Below are 19,492 nucleotides of genomic sequence, written 5' to 3' on the forward strand. Positions count from 1 at the left end.
CCCAGTTCGAATCGCTGCCGCGGCGGACATCGGTGGCGGCGAGTGCCGCCTGAGCGAGTAGCCAACGTCCCCCCCCCCTCCCACGCACCCTTCACCGACCCAGCGCCAGCAACGACCGGCGTGGTGAAGTATGGTCAAACTACTCGCCGGCGACTGACGCGGCATGCGGGGAGAGGCCTTCATCTAGCAGTGGATTGGAGAGGAAGTGGAGGGGGGCTGTCGATTTGATTTGGACATCTGTGAACAAGAGCTTGAGAGCTTATCGGATTCCTCCAGTCTAAATGAATATTCAGATGTTGATGTCACGCTGTGTGAAGGGTTGGGGGGCCAGCATCACGAGGAAGGTGCCGTACCCCGGCTCGCCAGGAGAAGGCGGTACCGCAAGTGGACTAATCGTCAGCTGTGTCCATCTGTACGGGGATCGAGTGTTGCCCCCTCGCACAAGGCGCGGGTTTCCTCCGGGCCCTTCAGTTTCCTCCTGCCACGCGAATGATCACAAACACAACTCATCACTGAAAATAAAAACCCGACGCAGCAGCAGCAGCATGGCCCTCCTGAAAAGAGTAATTCGACTCAGTCGTGTGGTTGTCGTGGATAAATAAGTAAATAATTATAATAATTAAGTATTCGTGATTTTATTTGACAGTTAAAGTTCAAAGCCAGAGCTTCCTCCTCCACATCCTCCGCGCATCACCACCGTGGGAAGCGGCTTCGTCGGGAGCGGGGTGGGGGTTGGGAGTGGGTGGAGGGGCCTTAGGGGATCCAGGGTGTAGGGGGTAGGGGGGGTAGGGGGGTAGGGGTGGTAGGGGGGTAGGGTGTGGAGGATGCGGGATGTTGGGATGCGTTATAGCTATCAACCCATCGTCACGCACCCCCTCCCTGCTGTGCCACTCTGCCCCCCCTCACTGCTCGCCCCCCCCCCCCCTACTCGCTGCCCCCTCTCCCCGCTCCTCACCACTCACCACAATCAGACTCTACCCACCCCCCACCCCTCCCCCCTCCATCAACGTACCCCCCCCCCCCCACCTCCCCCACCACTTCCCTTGCACCAATTAACGAGCGAGAGAGCGCGCGCGCGAGCCCGGCGCTCAGCGTCCCGGGTTGCGCATGCGGCGTTGGGCGAGCGAGCGGAGAGGAGCAGGAGGAGGTTCAAGGAGAAGGGAGCTGGGGAAAGAGGAGAGAGAAAGAGAGGGTAGAGAGACAGAGAGAGGTTAGAGGGGACGAAAGAGAAAGCGAGCGAGAGAGAGACGGTCGGAGAGAGAAAGAGGCGAGTGTCCCGGAGAGAGAGATACGAGAGCAGAGAGCAGAGAGAGAGAGAGCGAGGAACGAGAGAAAGAGATCCTGTAACAAAGATGTTTAAGCTGAGTGAGCGAGCGCATCCGACTCACGGCTGCACCACGTAAATGCGCGCGCGCGCGTGTGTGTGTGTGTGTGCACGCGCGTGTGTGTGTGTATGTAGACACGTGTGTGCTGGTTTATCTCTGGACTTAGATGAGGAATGGGGGATTAGGCTGAGTTCATTGGGAGCCGGAGTGGAACTCAGAAGCTCGCGTCCGCCGGCTCAACTCCTGGGAGAAGACTCGTCTCCACGGGAGGCGCGAGCGATGCCGTGATAACCCTCGTGAGTTGACTGCCCCCACACCTCTCCACATCCTTGCCACCCTACGCCAATCTCTGTCCCCCTATCTTCATTTCCTGTCCCCCTATTCACATCCCTGTCCCCGTACCCCCATCCTTGTGCCCCCCATTCTCATCCCTGCACCCCCACTCGCTCCTTCCCTTCCACTGGGCACTCACTCAGCCTCCGTCACTAAGAACCACACTAATTTGTGGTACAATTCTCCATCAGGGAAGTCAGCCATCGAGAAATCAACATTCAGTCAAATAATCTACTGGTATAATTATTCATTAAAGAATCGACCATCGGGAAAATAAACCATCAGAACGAAATCATCAGAAAATAACCATCGATAAAATCAACAATTGGGAAAATCAATGATCAGGAAAACAGCTGTCGAGAAAATCAACCATCAGGAAAATCTACGATCGAGAAAAAATTTCCATCTGTAAAATCAACCATCGGGAAAATCAACCATCAAAAAAATCAACCATCGGGAAAATCAACCATTGGAAAAATCAAGCGTCATCAAAGTCATCCATCGGGAAAAGCAACCATCAGGAAAATCTACCATCTGGAAAATCAACCGTAAAAAATAAGCCATTGAGAAAATCAGCCTTCGGGAAAATCAACCATCAAGAAAATAAACATTGGAAATATCAATCATCAAGAAAATTAACCATCAGAAAAAACTGTCGGAAAATCAAGCATCGGGAAAATCAAGCATCAGAAAAATTCACTATCAGAAAAATTAACGATTGGTAAAATTTATTATCTGGAAAATTAACCATCAGAAAAAACTGTCGGAAAATCAACCATCGGAAAATCAATTATCAGCAACATCAACTATCAGAAAAATTTACCATTGGTAAAATTTATCATCTGAAAAATCAACCATCGGGAAAAATAACCATAAAAAACAACCATCGAGAAAATCAACCAACGGGAAAATCAACAATCAGAAAAAACAACCATCAGGACAATCAAGCATCAGAAAATCAACCATCGGGTAAAGCAAACTTGGTGAAAATCAGCAAATCAACCATCGGGAAAATCAAGCATTGTGAAAATATTTGAGAACGATGATGGGAGACACAAGAATTGCTAAATAGAGGCCTCGATTCGGCGTGCGCAGTGGGAAGGACGTGTTATATACACGTGCCATGTACACGAGTTTTGTATACGTGTTATGTACACGCGTTATATGACACGTGTCGTGTAGACGCGTTATGTACACGCGTTATGTAGGAATGTTGACCACCGGTCATCAGATAGACACCGATCTACTGCATCGCAGCAATCAGCCATCAGGACAACAACGTGAAACGATCAATCAGAACAATCAACCATCGGTAAAACTCCACACGTCCGTCATTAACGCTGTGCGGCCTGAAAAATAAATATATAATAGGCGACGTTTCAGGCGATGGCCCTTATTTAGAGCACACGAGGAAGGGTCATCGTACCTGACGTCGCCCATTATATATTTACTTTTAATTTGGAGACAACACACAAGTCGGGTGTTGTTGTTGACGAGTGGGTTGAGTTGTTGTTGTTGTTGTTGTTGTTTGTGCGCCACTGCCAACGCCGCCGGCAGCGCCACCCGTCAATCTGTGTCACCGGCAAGGGGGACGCTCGCACAAACTCCGGCACCAGGGAGAGTCACCCAGGAATAGTGCCGCTTCCTTTTCCTGCTCCATCACCGGATCGATGACCCCTCCATTCCCTGCCCACCCCCCTCTCCCCACACCACTCGCCGTGCCCCACTCCTCCTCTACCCCACAGAGTGTCTCCTGAGCCACTGAGCCACTGGGCCACGTGGTCACCAATCCCACCACGGGAACCCCACAACCACCGCGTGACGCCACCCCAACCCCCCGCCCCTTCTGCTGCCCCCCCCCCCCCCGCGTTCACTTCCCCCACTGACACCCTCGTTCCCACCCCTCCCCCCACCCAGTGATAACCGCTCCACCCCCCCCCCCCCACTTGACCCCTCGCTCCCCGCCCCCCGCCCCTCGTCTTCAAGGTGTCTCGCACCCCGAGTCAGGCGGTCCCAGAGTGCGCGCCGATGGCCGTGGTTCAAATCGACAGAAACCCACAGCGCCACTTCCAGCCTCCAGCGCCGCGCAGCCACCGGCCACGATTGGCCAACGTCTCAAATGTAGCGGCAGGACCCTCCTGCGAAGGCGTCTTCAGACTCGGCCACGTTCTCGTGCATGCCCACGGTACATTGCCCAGTTCCCCACGAGGGGAAGGCCTTCATCCAGCAGTGGATGGGCCACGGCGTACAATGTTAACGCTTCACGGTCTCCCTCCCCCCCCCACTGCTCGTCTCTCCTCTGTCCCGTGTCTTTCCCTTATCTCTCCATTTTCTCTCCATTGTCTCTCCTCCCTCCCTCCCTTGTCTCTGCACTCTCTCTTTCTCTCTCGTCTCTCCTCTCTGTCTCTCTCATTTGTCTCTCCCCCTATTTGACTTGTCTCTCCCCTCTCTCCACAGAGACGCACACAGAGCTGCTCTCACCAAAGATCACGCCAAAGACGAGGCCAGAAGGTGAGCGTCGTAGCCCGCTCTCTCTCTCTCTCTCTCACCACTCACCAGACACTGCAAATCAAAAGAAAAAGATCTCCCGTGTAGCCTTCACACACAGTTGAGGCAAGTGCTGTTAGCGAGCACCTTTGAAGGCCGTCAGGGCACACGAGGGGGTGGGTGGCCAGCACCACACCAGGTACTCATTTAAGGCTGAGTCGATCTAGTGGAGACCCAGAATCCGTTCAGATATTTGTCACTGGCGTTGGCCGTGAGCGGGTTCGTCACGCAGCGATCTAACCGCTACACCACCGTTCCTCATAACCCCTCACCACCACCATCACCACCACCGTCACCACCACCGTCATCATCACAGTCACCACCACCGTCATCACCACCACCGTCATGATGAAGCAGTCTCTGCCGTGCGGATCTCCGTATCCGCTCAGGACCACTCGCTCGCGTGTCGCTGGGGTTCACGAAGGAGACGCGGCCTCACGGCAAACCACGAGCACAGCGAGCAGGGCCATTCACGAGGCAAGACTCGGCACGTGCGCAAGCACCGCCAACAATGCCACCCGTAACAAGAGACTCCACGCGTTCGTTGATAACAGAACATCATCCACAGCCGGCCGACGCGCACGAATGGAGAATTAAAGACACCAGCCGCAGTCGTGCGCGATTGTGGCCATGCGACCCAAACGCATGGGCCATGTAGGACACACCTGAGGCACTGCACATGGAGATTACACAGAGACTCATAGAGATACATATAGACCCATACAGATACATAGAGACTCATAGAGATACATAGAGATACATACAGACGCATGGAGATACATACAGACCCATAGAGACACAACAACAACCGCCATTCGCCACTAAGTGGCGGTGACGTCACTATGACGCTTGTGCCAGGCCATGTGCACCTTGAGGCCACGTGAAGGGTCGAACGCCTGCTGGCAGGAGGTCACGGGGCAGACACAGGTGCCACGGGTCGACTGACTGAGATGACCGAGATGACTGGCTGATGCACCACATGTGCCCCCTACTGTGCCAATTTGCTGTGCTTTAGCCACCCGGCGCTCCGCTCGTTGTTGTGAGCGTCGCTCCTCCGCCCTCGGTTGTTGCTGGAGGGCGACTGCCTCCAACTGTCCAATAGCGTCCTTCACGAGCCTCCTCCACAGAGGCCGATCTTGACACCGCTGGTACCAGTCATCGGCAAGTCCACTCAGTTCCACGTCCTCCTGTACCACATCACACCATCTCTTCTCTAGCCCGTGCCGCGCCCGTTTAGCCGCCTCGATCCGGCCGAACAAAAGCTGTTTAGGCATGCGGTGGCTGGGCATGCGGGCTACATGACCCAGCCAACGCAGCCTTGCCTGCTGGAGGAGCTAACCGATGGGACTTTGCTCAGATCTTTCAAGGATTTGTGAGCTCCTCATACAATCCAACCTGGTTAAACCCAGGATGGATCGTAGGCAGGCCAGCCTAAATGTTTCCAACCGGCGAAGATGCTCCATTAGGGGGGGTCCACGTTTCGCAAGCGTAGAGAAAGGAGGGAATGACTGTGGCCGAGAAGACTTGAAGCTTCGTGCGGAGCGACAGACCAGGTAGCTTCCACACAGCGTTACGCAACCGATGAAAATATATTGCCGCTCGACTGATTCGGAGTGAGACCTCTGCTGTTAAACTGGAGCCGGTCATAAGCACACTGCCCAGGTATGGGAAACTCTCTACTCTCTCCACAACTGCCCCATCACCGATTGGGAGTTGTGGGGGTGGAGTGTCCGATGGTACAAAATACCCAGGCAGGTGCTCAGTTTTGGTGGGGCTGATGGTAAGGCCCCACCTCTTAGTGGCACCCTCCAGTCTCAGCATAGAGACACAGAGACTCATAGACATACATATAGAATTATAGACCCACAGAGACACATAGACTTATAGGGATACGTAGAGATACGTAGAAACTTATAGACTCATAGAGATATATAGAGACACATACAGACTCATAGAGATACATAAAGACACATACAGACTCATAGAAATACATTGAGATACATAGAGACGCATATAGATGCATATATATGGAGACTCATACATATATAGACACATATTGATACGTAGCGACTCATAGAGACCGTAGAGTAACCCCACTGTCGTCTGCGCTCCTTCGAAGGAAGAGGAACGGGGACATCGCGCTCATCGAAGGTGCGGAAAGAAGGTCCGTTGCCCGAAACGTCGCCTATTGTATATTACTGTTCCCCTTTGAATGCCGTGTTGTTATTCACGCGGCTGGACCTGTTGAGTTTGTCGTTGTTGTCGACTGTGGTTTGTGCACCGCTGCCAAAGTAGCAGCAGCAGCATCATCATCATCATCAGATGTACTTTGTGTATTTTAGCTCGGGTGGAGGAGGCAGCTCAAGGGCAGGGAGTTGAACCCGTCACAGACTCCTCTGTAGTTCGTCTTCGTCTTGTTGTCGCACGGCTGCTGATGTGGACGCAGAGCAAACAACTTACAGTTCCACATTCACGTGGTCGCGCCAGCAGGCAACCGCGTCAGGAGCCAAGCGGAGTAGTGAGTGCATCATCATCATCATCGTCGTCGCTGTGATGTATCCGTCTTCGTGTCTGTGGATCGGGGCATCGCTTCGGTCTCCGTCCGGGACGACCACAGTCGCACCGCCATACCACTGCAGAGGTTATTTATTTCGTTCACATTTGTGCTAGATCAAGAACTCTCCAGGATGCGACTGGAGAGTTATGTATAGTCACACACATTCATTTATTTTATCTCGATGAATGATGTGGCTACAGCTAGCTCACAAAGAGTTTAAATGTCTCACTTTGGTATTTTCCCGAACGCTGCTTAGGCTGGAATTGAGGCGGCATTATCGGTGTAAGGCACTACCACTAGAATGCAAGATACCCCTATCCAAAATAATAGTATTAATCCGATGTTATTGTACCCCATATTCCTACAATCCTATGAACCAGTATATATAAATAAAGTCTTTGTATTTACTCGCCGTTATGGAACGTGGCGTGGCTAAAATAAATCCGGGACAGTGTTCCGGAATAGTCCGGCTGCATTTATTTCGCGGATTTTCCTGTCGTGAGCTTCGACGATGATCATCTCTGTGGATAATCTCTCCGGCGGTTCATCGTTCCGAGTAGCCGTTTGTAAACTCAGCGACTATCACGCGCTCCAGGTCATCATTGCGCCCCAGTTGACCTCACCACCACTTCCACCACTTCCACCGTCATGCCAACTCACTCAATCGATTCCTTAGACGTCTTGATAATCGGTCATTTCTCGACGGATGATTTTCCCATTCGACTGATTTCCTGATGGTTGAAATACATTCCCCGATATATGTTATTCGTCTTGGTGCCTGCTTAACATCTCGGTGGTGAGATGTTTACTACCTCGCCTGATATGCAGGAGGTCATGGGTTCGATCTCGACTCTTAATCCTGTTGTATATTTGGGGTTTGCATTTCTCTCGCTCTCTCCGTGGTCGCGTGGATTTTTCTCCGGATCCTCCGGTTTTTCCCTCCACATTTAGAATCAACATCACGTTTTCAGAGTATATTTGGCTGCTGTAAATTTCCACACGTGATAATCCACTTTGTTGAGCTATCATTTGTGGCCAGGTCGCTTCTGAAAAATATCTGCATAGCTCAGTGGAGCCTTACCCGATCAAATAAAAATAGTAAAAAGTAAAATAGTAATACCCCGTGACAGCGTTTTCCTTATGATCAGTTGACTTATCTGCGATGATTTGTCCCGCTAGTTGGGATTCCGATGATGGATCGTTCATCGTCTGTAGGTGATTATTCTGATACGCGTCTGGCCGCGATTGGTGATATTCCAACCGGGTGATTTTGCCCCGAGGCGAAGATGAATCTCGTGATACGAGGGTGGAATTCTCAGCTGATGATGTTTTCCCATTGGAATATTTTTCCTAAAGGAAATCTGGCTGCGTGGATGCCCTGGTTAAATACGCTACTGGGTGAATGATTTTTGTTTTTCTCATTGTTAATATTCTTTAGGTGAGATGAATTATTATCTGGCGATGCTGCTGCTACGTTGACAGTGGTGCCCAAGCTCAATTAACAACAACAACAAATATAGAATAACTGACGTTTCGGGAAATAGCCCTTCTTCATGGCACATTTCATGCGCTCGATATATGATCCTTCGTAAGCACATGCTCCACAGCAGATTGTACGTGCTATGAAAAAGGCCCACTGCCCGTAACGTCGTATATCGTACACATGCATATATCGTTTGAGGCGACGGAGTTGTTGACTCTGAATGTGCCGAGATACAAGCAAAGAACATTGACGGACGAGTGGGCGAAACCCGACGTTGACCTTAGTCAAGGAGCTCCGAGTCTTGGAGTTGGAGGGTCACGGTAGGAGGGTAGAGGGGGCGCGGGGGAGCTGGAGGCGGGGGTGGGGGCGTGTGGGGGATGGTCCACGTGAGATGATTGAGGAATCCACGATGTTCGATCCCTTTGCGTGGGTGATAGCCAAGAGAGATCCGTGCCCCCCCCCTCTCTCCCGACAACAGCGAGGGGGTCGTATCGAGGTCCCGGTGGGGGTCTCACGTTCGTGATGATAAAAAAAAAACAGAGAGGGCACGGGGTGGATGTGGGGGTGGGGAGGTGGGTGGGTGGGGGTCCATTACCAGTTGCATCAAATTCCTGAAGTGAAACGCGCCATTGATTCACGCCGCCGATTTACATCTCAAACCAAGGCAGGCGAATGTCGCTTGAGATAGAGTTTGTCGTGTAACGCGACAGGGGGGGGGGGGGGGGTTGTGGGGTGGGGGGTCAGCGCCGTGACCCTCATGCGCGCGCGAGACGCGAGTGACCGGTCACGTGACGATTGTCACCTAAGCAGAGGCGATTCTATAAACATATCCCGTGTCGTGTTAGTTACACTATTTGATGTATTAATTTAATAACTAGCGAAAGATAATGCCCAACTATATTGTAAATACCTAGTATAGGTGCATATGTTTGGTTTATTATTATCATTAAACCTGTTTATTAAGACCGTTTAGTTTTTCCACGTGCGTATGAACAAAGACAAAGATCCCCCGCACAGCCTTAACAGACTGTTGGGGCAAGTGCGATTAGCGAGTAGCACCTATGGGGGCCGGCACGGCACACGAGGGGGTGGGTGGCCAGCCCCACGCCCGGACGCCTTCGTCTCCCCGGTGCTGATGTTTACACACCGAATAATGTACTCATTTTAGGCTGAGTCAACCTAAGTGAGGCCCAGAACTAGGTTCAGACATTCGTCATTTATATTGAACTGGGGTTTACGTGTTCGCACCGCAGTGTGCCAACTACTGCGCCACCGCTCCCCACCTGCATATTAACACACACACGCGCACAACTATAATGTCATTAACCTCATGGGTTGTTTGCAAGCAACTATTCATGAGGACATGTTCATCCCGTGCCGCTGCGCCGTACGTCATCCGCGCCCTCTCAGGGGTTTAGAGAGGGGACGACTCAGAAAGAGAACGAGGGGACGACTCAGAGCGAGAGAGGGAACGACTCAGAGAGAGAGAGGGGACCACTCAGAGAGAGAGAGAGGGGATGACTCAGAGCGAGAGAGGGGACGACTCAGAGAGAGGACGACTCAGAGAGAGAGAGAGGACGACTCAGAGCGAGAGAGGGAACGACTCAGAGAGAGGACGACTCAGAGAGAGAGAGGACGACTCAGAGCGAGGGAGGGGACGACGCACAGAGAGAGAGAGAGAGGGGACGACTCAGAGAGAGAGAGAGAGGGCGACTCCGAGGCGCCAGGAGGAGGCACCACAGACAATATGGGCAGCAGCGGCAGCCACGCCATCAGCCCTTGCCAAATTCCACCACCCCCAAGCTCTACGGTCCTCTATATATTACGATGTTATCAGCCAATGTATCTAGAATGTATGGGTGTTTAAACACGTGGGAGGAAACCGGAGCACCCAAAGAAAACCCACGCGTGCGTGCGAGGGGGCAACGCTGTATCCCACACAGCCGGAGTAGGTGGAGTCTCCTCGCCAGCCAGGAGTGCGGAAGCTCCTCGACGCCCACTGGAAGAAGCGAGTTCCACACAACATTCGTGCGGTGATCCACCAACACTCGCTGTTGCCTCCACAGTGCTGGGTCACAGGCAGCCACGAGAAAGCAGCGTAGCCACCACCACCACCACCACCACCGCCACCACCACCATCGCCATCACCACCGCCACCACCACCACCATCGCCACCACCACCGCCACCACCACCGCCACCACCACCACCATCACCACCACCGCTACCACCACCATCACCACCACCACCACCACCATCGCCACCACCACCGCCACCACCACCGCTACCACCACCGCCACCACCGCCGCCAACACCACCACCACCGCCACCACCGCCACCACCACCGCCACCACCGCCACCACCACCACCGCCACCACCGCCACCACCACCGCCAACACCACCAACACCACCGCCAACACCACCAACACCACCGCCACCACCACCACCGCCACCACCACCGCCACCACCACCACCGCCACCACCACCACCACCGCCACCACCACCGCCAACACCACCACCGCCACCACCACCACCGCCACCACCGCCACCACCACCACCACCGCCACCACCACCACCGCCACCACCACCGCCACCACCACCACCGCCACCACCACCACCACCACCGCCACCACCACCGCCACCACCACCGCCACCACCACCACCGCCACCACCACCACCGCCACCACCGCCACCACCGCCACCACCACCACCGCCACCACCACCGCCAACACCACCGCCACCACCGCCACCACCGCCACCACCACCGCCACCACCACCACCGCCACCACCACCACCGCCACCACCACCACCGCCACCACCGCCACCACCGCCACCACCACCACCACCGCCACCACCACCGCCAACACCACCGCCACCACCGCCACCACCGCCACCACCACCACCACCACCACCACCGCCACCACCACCGCCGCCACCACCACCACCACCGCCACCACCACCGCCACCACCACCACCACCACCACCACCACCGCCGCCACCACCACCACCACCGCCACCACCACCACCACCACCACCACCACCGCCACCACCGCCACCACCACCGCCACCACCACCGCCACCACCACCACCACCACCACCACCGCCACCACCACCGCCGCCACCACCACCACCACTACCCGGCGAGAAGGAAAGTAGCTGTCACCCTCTCGAAAGAAGTCTCATATTTAACAATATTTTTCAACATTATTAATACAGATGTTACGACGCCGCTGCTAATATCACTAAAGTTTAGTCATACCTCGATGTACGTGTTCCCCCTTCTACGTCGTTTCGCAAATGCGCCGTCACTTTATCATCAACACCGCTACCGAGTTTGCGGCGCCTCAACCCCACACTCACGTCGCTGACTGCAGCATCGTCCTCCCTTGTCTCGCTATCCGTCGCCTCTCAGCCATCGTCACCACCACCACCACCACCCACCCTGAACACGAACCGCTTTAAGTCGCACATTAAGAAATGTACTGTCGAGTACAATATATTATTTTGATGATTTTCATAGTGTACTGTCTTGTTGTGCCCTGTATAATTTGTGTTCAAGCTTACTGCTGTACACGAGTGCTGAGTGCAGTGCTCTTAGTAATGTAACGTAACGTTGCGGGTACGTCCAGAATGAAGATGCGCGCATTGACGCGGCGCGTCGCCGTTCAAGCTCCGCGGTCTCGGTTTTGCTGTCGCGGGGAGGAAACTAAACATCGCTTCGATTGACGTCGCTCCGATGTTCCTCGTCGCGCCTTTCCTTCAGGAACGCTATCCGCGACGTTAACCGGGGAGTGTGTCACTTGTGTAGGTGAGAGCGGAGAGGCAGATTTAACTCCATTGAAGGCAGGCGTTGGTGGGGGGGGGGGGGCTCCATCCAGCAGTGGAGTGACCCCGATGGTTGTGCCACCTCGCTGGCTCGTGAATGTCTCCGCACAGCGGGGGGCGCGCCTCAAGCGGGGCTCCTGGACAGCGCGGTCACGTGGCTCAATCCTCGACAGCGCGTGCACTCCCCTCCCACCCCCTACACCCCCAACCCCTACACCCCCTCCCCCTCCCCCCCTTCCACCCCCTCCACCACCACCCCCACCGCTTCCCCCTCCACCCCCTCTACCCCCACCCCCTGCACCCCCCCCCACACACTAACCCCGCCCTTTTGATCCCCCTCCACCCCCACTCTCACCCCGCCCCCACCCCCTCCTTATCAACCCCCTTACACCCCCGCCCCCCTAGCTGGGGTAGTAGTAGTATTAGTAGTAGTATTAATATTAGTAGTAGTATTATGAGTCGGCTACGTGGTTTCGAGGTCGCGACCACCAGGAGCAGGCTAGGGTTGGGGCGTGTCGGGAATTCAGGGGGTGGGGCGACAACAAAAGTGGATTCCAAAAGGGGGGCGGAGGTGGCGGTGGGGGGTGAGGATGCGGTGGGGGGGCGGTGGGGGCGGAGGTGGCGGTGGGGGTAGAGGGGGCGGTGGGGGGCGGTGGGGGGGCAGGAGGAGAGGGAGTGGGGGGGGGGTGAGAGGTGGGGTGATGGGGAGGATGCGAGGCCGTAACGTGGAGTGGGCGTTTAGGGATTTCATGGTTGGTCGAAGGTGGGGAGGAGTGACCGGAGAAAATCGAAGGGGGGGGGGCACGTGCGCAGGAAGATTGAGGGTGGAGAGGGGGGAGTGGGTGTCCTGAGGGTGGGGGGCTGCGGGGGAGGGGCGGGGTGGCGGTGGGGTCAGGGTGGGGGGGCGCTGCTGTGCTCATCGCCGTGCCCGCAGTCTCCGCGTGGCGGGCGGTGCAGCCATGGCTGAGCCGAGCATCTGGACATCAGAGACTCGCCCGCAGCCGAGTGTGCGTGCGTGTGTGCAGCGGTGGTGTGTAGAGCCGCGTGTGTGTAGAGCAGTGTGTGTGTGTGTAGAACGGTGTGTGTGTGTGTGTGTATAGTCGGTGTGTGTAAAGTCGGTGTGTGTACGTGTGTAGGGCAGTGTGTGTGTGTGGAGCGGTGTGCGTGTGTAGAGCCGCGTGTGTGTCGAACGGTGTGTGCGTGTAGAGCGGTGTGTGTATAGAACGATGTGTGTGTAGAGCGGTGTGTGTGTAGAGCGGTGTGTGTGTAGTGCCGTGCGTGTATAGTCGGTGTGTGTACGTGTGTAGGGCAGTGTGTGTGTGTGGAGCGGTGTGCGTGCGTGTGTAGAGTCGTGCGTGTGTAGAGCGGAGTGTGTGTATAGCGCGCTGCGCTACGAATCGGACCAACCGAGTTCGATTCCGGCTCACGGCTAATACCAGTGACAATTACTTGAACCGGTCCTGGGCCTCACCTAGTTCGACTCATTGGCAAATGAATACCTGGTGCAATGTGTAAACATCGCCACTGGGGAGACAAAGGCGGCCGGGCGTGGTTCTGGCCACCCACCCCCTCGTGCGCCATTTCTGCCCTCAAAGGGGCTCGCTAACAGCACTTGCCCCAACAGTCTGCTGAGGCTATACGGGGGCATCTTTATTTTTGTCTTTGTGTACCTGTGTTTGTCCCTCCACGTGCATCTGAATCTCTCTGTGTGCTAGACAGCTGCCTGCCGAGTGGCGCGCACAGCACACACACACAGTGACACACAGTGACACACACACAGACACACACACACACACCTGACACACACACACAGTGACACACACAGACACAGACACACACCACACACACACCTGACACACACACAGACACACACACGCGTACACACGCGTACACACCAACAGACACACACACACCTGACACACGCGTACACACACACAGTGACACACACAGTGACACACACAGACACACACACACACAGTGACACACACAGACACACACAGACACACACACATACACAGACACACACCTGACACACACACCTGACACACACACAGACACACACACACACCTGACACACGCGTACACACACACAGACACACACAGACACCTGACACACACACAGACACACACACACCTGACACACGCGTACACACACACACAACGCTGTCCCACGTCCGACCGCATATGAGTTAAATTAAAACGGCATAACAAGGCGACATTTGGGTAGAAATAGGTTACAGCCGCATACACATCGCGACTCCGCACCCACCCCCGCGTGTGCAGTGCAAGCCTTCACAGATGCTCGCAAGCAGCACTTGCCCCGACAGTTTGTTAAGGCTATCCGGGGGATCTTTGTCTTTGTATCTGTGTGTGTGTAGTGCGGGGTATGTGTGTTCGTGGGCAGAGCCGCGTGTGTGTGAGCGGAGCTGCGATTTGCCTGTGAGCGCGCTGCGAACCCGACCACGCGACTTATAGACTCCCGTTCACGATCAATATTCAGCGGCAAAATATTTGAACCGGTTCTGGACCTCCCCTAGGTCGACTCTGACTTAAATAAGTACCTGCGGCGGCGTGTAACCATCCGCACTTGGGAGACAAAGGCGGCCTTCAGTAAGTGTTCGCTAACCAGCGCTTGCCCTAACAGGCTGTCAAGGCTATACGGGGCATATTTGTACTGTGTGTGTTGGCGATGCTTGTCAAATTTGAGTGCGTGTGCGGGTATGTGAAGGACGCTTCGCCACGCTGGTGAGCACGAAGGAAGGTGGCGACTCTGGTGACGACGTCACTCTCGCCACTGCCGCGATCCGCTCGCCTCCGTCGGTCGGGAAATGTAACGCGAAGCTCGAACCACTGCGCCACCGCTCCCCCCCAGTTATCTCTCTCTCGCGCGCGCGCAATTCCGAATCCGCACGCAGCGCAAATATGAATTAGAACATTAAACAAACAAAACGTCTTGGCTGAGCGCTGAGAATAATTCATCCCGTGAATACGACTTTCCGGGTAAAGCAAATACACAGGAGAGGCGACAAGAGACGGAAGGGAGTAAGGATGTGAGAGTGTGGGGGGGTGTGGTGTGGTGGTGGTGGTGGGGGGGGGTCCGGGCTGTCGCGAGAGATAGGGAGAGACACAATGGAGATGATTGATGTGCCGGGTGGTATAATGAGCTGCTAACTGGGCAATCAACTCCCAGCGCTTTGTGTCGCGTAAGCGCGATTGCGAATAGCGCTGCGTGCACACGCTCACGCATACACACACACACCACACACACACATCACATACACACACACATCACATACACATCACATACAGACACATCAAATACACATCACATACAGACACATTACATACATCACATACACGCACACGCATACACACACACACACATCACATACACACATCACATACACATCACATACATACAGACACATCACATACACACATCACATACACACACATCACACACATCACATACACGCACACGCACACATACGCACACACGCTCACGCATACACACATCACATACACGCTCACGCATACACACACACATCACATACAGACACATCACATACACGCACACACGCACATGGACACACACGCACACATCACACACATCACATACACATCACATACACACACACATCACATACACATATCACATACACACACATCACATACACGCACACACGCACATGCACACACATCACACACACACATCACATACACGCACACACGTACACGCACACAAACTCACACACGCTCACGCATACACACACATCACGCACACGCACACACACACACATCACATACACACATCACATACACACGCACACACGCTCATGCATACATACACGCGCACACGCATACACACACACATCACATACACGCACACACGCACACACACGCACACACGCACACACGCACACATCACATACACGCACACAAACTCACACACGCTCACGCATACACACACACATCACATACACGCACACACGCACACACGCACACACACGCACACACGCACACATCACATACACGCACACAAACTCACACACGCTCACGCATACACACACACATCACATACACGCGCACACGCACACACACGCACACACGCTCACGCATACACACACACATCACATACACGCACACACAAACTCAAACACGCTCACGCCTATACATATACACACACGCACACACACACACGCACATCACACACACATTTGACACACGCGCACATACTCACACAAACGCACACACACACATACGTTCACCCACGGACTCGCGCAAGCACACACAAACAAGACAAAGATACCCCGTATAGCCTTAACGGACTTGGGGCAAGTGCAATTAGCGAGTAGCACCTATGGAGGCCGGCACGGCGCACGAGGGGGTGGGTGACCAGCACCACGCCCGACACACGCGGGGACACACACACACGCGGAAACACGCACGCCCACACACACACACACACGCTCACACACACACTCACACACGTGACAGTGTGTGAGCGTGCGTGTGAAGCGCCGTGACGGCCTTCAAGGGCGCTCGCTAACAGCACTTGCCCGTGCAGGCTCTGTTGGCTACACGGGGCGGGTAATCTTTGTTGTGTGTGGTGGGGATGTCGCGTGGCGTGGTTTGTGTGTGTTCGTCAGTTGGGTGTGTGTAGTGGGGAGCGGTGGTGCAGTGGTCCACCGGCTCGTCATCTGCGAGATGCGCCGACCAATACTGTTACCGTGGTGGCAATCACCCACCACGTGCCCCACTGTAGCCTGGTCTCGCCTTGCTGACGAAGGTTGCAAAAGCGGGAAATGTCATCGTCACGTGCGACTGGAGTTGACGTCGTCCTACCGCCCCCCATCCTCCTCCTGACGCCGAGGAGAAATGGGTGAGTTTCAAGACGGCGACTCGTGCAGCCGCTACGGCTGCATTGGGGACGCAATCCTCACCTGGCGAACGGAGGGGGTGTTCCAGCAAGCTGAAAGTCAGCGGCAGGCGCACTCGCACCGTCCACAACATCCCAGGTCCAAGAACGAGGAGGCTTACCGCTCGGGACCGCAAGGATGAGTGATGGTCGCGAGTTGCTAAGGAATGGAGTCCACGACCACCAATCACTCTTCAGATCCATCAAAAACGTAACTTGCGGGCGCCACACCTATTAGCGTCCTTAAGGAAAAGGAGGGGGATCCGATCCCCCGACCCCCCCAAGAAGAGGTTCCCACGTTTGCTGAGCATTCTTGTGAGGTCTTGGGGGAGGAGAAAGCCCTCAGCTCACACAACATCATCACAGGGCAAGGTGCGCTTGAACCCAGCTGGCTCTGCTGTGTCTCAAATATGTTAAGGGGGCAGCCGCTCCTTGTGAGTGGTTGGCTGATGTGCCATCTATTGTGGGAAGTGCGAAGGGCGATCCGGAGCGTGAAACCATGCGACGTGTCGGGGGTAGATGACCTCTCAATCGAACTGCTAAGGGAGGGTGGTGTTTGTGTACAGGCGGCCCGAAATAGCATCTCTACAACTCTCTGGTCGACATGACGGGTTCTGCAGGATTGGAATGATGGCCTGTGGTCCCCATCTTTAAAAGGATGGGATCGCACTCATTGCAACAACTTCCGGGGCATCTTCCTCCTCAGTGTGCCAAGAATGATTCACCAGCGCCTTGCAGGACATGCTGAAGAGAGGCTTGCGGGGCCCCAGTGTGGATTCAAACCGTGGCGGTCGTGCAGACGCCATTTTGTCTGTCCGTATGTTACAGCAGAGGTGTAGAGAATTTCAACATGACCTACATCTCTGCTTTATTGCCCTAGTCAAGGCCCATGATACCATTAATAGACCAGGGATCTGGCTTATTATTCGTGCTCTTTGGTCCAAAACCGTCTGCTCACAGTTGTAGGAGCCATTCCCTGTTCACCTTGGGGTGGTAAAGGGATGTCCTCTGTCCACTCCACTATTTAACATCTTCTTTGATCACGTACTTCTAGAAGTTTCCCATGGATGTATCTAGTATATACACATAATGCCCGGGTGCGGTCAATGGACAACGGTTGTTGTTGTGTATGCCCTGTGCTTATTCGTATGATGTGTGTCTCTGTGTGTGTTCTACATGTGTGTGGATGGTAGGAAGCTGTAGTGTAGCGGTTAGCACGCCGCTCTACGACACTGGCGATTCCCGCTCACAGCCAACACCAGTGACGATTATCTGAACCGGTCCTGGGCCTCCCCTAGGTCAACTCAGCCTCAAATTAGTACCTGGTGCGGTATGTAAACATCGCCACGAAGACGGCCGGGCGTGGTGCAGGCCACCCACCCCCTCGTGTGTCATGCCATGCCGGCCTTCGCTAACAACACTTGCCCCAGCAGTCTGGCAAGGCTATACGGGGGATCTTTGTCTTCGTATGAATGAGAGAGAGGGGGGAGAGAGAGGGGGGAGACCGGATAACAACATGACGGCCGCCTTGAGCGTGAGTGTCCGCTCAGATCAAACCTCCCTCCCTCGCTATCTCCCCCCCAACCCCCCTCGCAACCTCCCTGGCTTGACGCAAATTAATTTTGATGTGTGCAGTCCAGCGGTTGTGGGTGTGTTAATGAGCCTCCAGGCCTGTCTCTGGGGAGGGCAGGCATCACGGGGGGGGGGGGGGGGGGCACTGGGGTGGGGGTTAAAGGATGGAGGCGCGGGGTGGAGAGAGGACGAGAGCATTGTGGAGGTAGAGAGAGAGCGAGATGAGTCACGTGGCATGGGCTGCGGCAGGGGATACGTTAGCGGCAGGGGCCCAGTTCGGCGACGTTAATTATTGTACCGAACTGTCTATGCTCCAGCGTCTATTCGCTCGGATTTCCCCCAACCGTGGTGGTGAGGTATGATCAATAACCCACCACCGCCACCACCAAAACGATGCGCCCACCACGTGATCAACAATCCCCCGACACGACACCGCGACGGCGTCAGGGGGCACTCATCCAGCAGTGGAGCTTGTCAGATTTAGAATGCAGGTTTGTCCTCGCTTCATGCGGTAGTAGTAGCAGCAGATGCGTTCGGCAAAAGGCAAGGGCGAACAAAGAGAAATTGCACGGGGAGACAGCTGCCTGCCGAATAGCGCGCACAGTACACACACAGTACACACACAGAACACACACAGTACATAGACAGAACACACAGAGTACTAACACAGTACACCCACAGTACATACACAGCACACACGCAGTACATACACAGAACACACAGAGCACTAACACAGTACACCCACAGTTCATACACAGCACACACGCAGTACATACACAGAACACACAGAGTATTAACACAGTACACCCACAGTTCATACACAGAACACACACAGTACACGGTGCACACACAGTACACAGTACACCCACAGTACACACATAGTACACCCACAGTACAAAGTACACCCACAGTACATACACAGCACACACACAGT

The 19,492-nt window shown here is 54.6% G+C and overlaps 1 long non-coding RNA gene across 1 annotated transcript in view; it reads left to right on the forward strand.

Moving 5' to 3' along the window:
- Nucleotides 1–1,415: 1,415 nt before the first annotated feature.
- LOC144942216 (uncharacterized) overlaps nucleotides 1,416–19,492 on the forward strand; it is a 74,025-nt gene continuing 55,948 nt past the window's right edge. The window contains exons 1-2 of the long non-coding RNA XR_013639335.1: nucleotides 1,416–1,621; nucleotides 4,116–4,169. This is a non-coding gene — a long non-coding RNA (uncharacterized LOC144942216). The remainder of the gene's footprint in view (nucleotides 1,622–4,115; nucleotides 4,170–19,492) is intronic.

The sequence above is a fragment of the Lampetra fluviatilis genome, chromosome 26, assembly GCF_964198595.1.
Source record: "Lampetra fluviatilis chromosome 26, kcLamFluv1.1, whole genome shotgun sequence".
In the NCBI taxonomy this organism is placed as follows: Eukaryota; Metazoa; Chordata; class Hyperoartia; order Petromyzontiformes; family Petromyzontidae; genus Lampetra; species Lampetra fluviatilis.